This window comes from Octodon degus, unplaced genomic scaffold (assembly GCF_000260255.1).
Source record: "Octodon degus isolate 3935 unplaced genomic scaffold, OctDeg1.0 scaffold00121, whole genome shotgun sequence".
Lineage (NCBI taxonomy): Eukaryota > Metazoa > Chordata > Mammalia > Rodentia > Octodontidae > Octodon > Octodon degus.
The window spans coordinates 9,013,583-9,015,770 of record NW_004524697.1 but is presented as its reverse complement, the minus strand read 5'-3'; positions in this window follow the sequence as shown (position 1 = coordinate 9,015,770).

The window sequence follows — 2,188 nt, the reverse complement described above, 5'->3', positions numbered from 1 at the left end:
GAATATATGCAGTGTATTATTTGTTGAAACTGTGCTTCCGATATGATTTGAAACTGTCTCATTGCTATCTGTTTGTCAATAAAACTTTGAAAAAAAAAAAAAAAGAAAAAAAAAAGAAAACATAAGAAAAAACAGTATACTAGTGTGAAATGGGAAGAGGGCTCTAAAGAAGATGTCCCAAGCTGAAGCAGAGGATTTGTGTGCAAACAGTTCCTTCTGATGTAATCAAGAATGACCAGGAGACACTAGTGAGCAGACAGGGAAGGAGACAGGAAAGTGGGTAACAGTCAGTAACAGTTTTGTCACAAAGCAAAGCTCACACTGAGTAACCAGGCACCTTCAGAAGTCCCTATCGAATACTACCCTCACAATGTTTTCACTGGGGAGAGGAGAGTAGGTAATTCATACATGGATTCCCCTCAGTGACTCCGAACGTGCGAGTTTGAGTAATTAACTTTCCATGTGTTTCATCAAGGAAGGCAAAGCGTTTCCTCAAAATAGGCAGTTTCCAGAGAGGCTGAAGTGCTGCCCTCCTCAGGAAGGAAGACAGCTAATGAAGTAGACTTACTACTGAGTGGCCAGCTGGTCCTGCTGAAGGCCGGTGCTGCGGCTGCAGCTGCTAGGTGTGATCTGCAGCAGTGCCGGAGCTAAGCAGGCTGGGAGGAACGGCAGCTGTGCTGCCCGTACCTTCATGGCCGCCGTCACTGCCACCATGATTTACTCTGCTCTGAGTTTATTCTGTAGTTGCTCCATTGTGTGAGCTACTGGAGATGGAAGACAGAGATCTTCTGGCCAGGATCTGCAGGCCGCACCATCCTGCCCATCCAGTCACCTAGGCTCCTGAGCAGTGGACTATCCCTTGTGGGCACGGATTTGAGACACAAAGATGTACACATTTGCATCTACTCCTAGAATTCACACCACATCATTCTTCCTCAAATATTTTCATTCCAATTTTTCAACCTTATTTCTGCAAATGCGCTGCTGAACTAGCCAAATTATTTATTAGTGACCAGTAGTCTATCTATATCACCACATCCGCAAGTGTCTCCCTACACATCTAGTTGGTGGCCAGAACCCTGCCCTCTGGGAAGATTCCCTATCCCCTCTATCAGTCAGACAGTTTGAGGTTTTCATGCAACAGCAGTTTGCTTGCTTTGTGACAACCAGAGAAGCAGGTGAGGCCTTTCATCTCCTTTTGTTTCATCCTGGAGTCACAAGAAGCCACAGATGTGACCTGGGAGAAGCATCAGAAGAACAGAAGGAGGGGGCCAGTGGAACCTGTTTAACCCAACTCTTCTCCGTAGGTTCCGTTTTCCATGATCATCAACGCACTATTTCCATCTAGCTATTGCTGAGCCTGCTTACTTTCTAAGAGGAAACTGCAACATAGGAAGAATTTCTTCCTTTACAGTATTTCCTAACTTCCTGCACTTGCCCAACGTCTCTTGACTGCTCATCAACATATCCGGGTCTTCTTTTGAAAATCAAAGTCCAGAACTTGCTCCCATGGTCCTCCAAAATAATTACAGCATTTCTGCTCCATGTCCCTGTTGCTTTGTGTTCTCACTCTGCCAGTGTCCTATAAATCATACTATGCCAATTAACTTGATTCCCTCCCAGTGCTGTGCAGTTTTTGCTTATTTTGTAATGTGTGGTATGTGGTTAAAATGTAGGTTTTTCATGTATATTGTCTCAGTTACTCTTCTCTCATGCCTGGGGCAAATACCCAACACCCAAAATGAAAGGAGTAAAATCTTATTTAGCTCACAGCTACTGGAGGTTTTAGTCCATACTCAGCTTGCTCCAAGGCAGAGTGGCACATGGCAGAGGGCAACCTTTCATGGCAAAGGCAAAGAGTAGGGAGAGGAGCAGCAGCAACAATGCCTACAGAGAGTAGGTCTGTCTCTCTTAAATTGCATTCAGGCTATCTGCCCCAGGCTGGGGATAGTGCTCACACTCATAATCCCAGCAGTACTAAGACCCATAATCTCAGCCTTGATCATGAATTAATCTCAAACTCAAAAAGTTCCCTCCCCATGACTGTATGAGGCTTTCAGGGACAACTAGACACAGATCATAACATATATGGTAGAGGGATAAAAGACAGGGTATTTAAGGAACCAAACCCAAACCTACAAATTCTTCTCCAGTTCAGCCAGGCTTGAATCTGCATCAATTTCCTGAA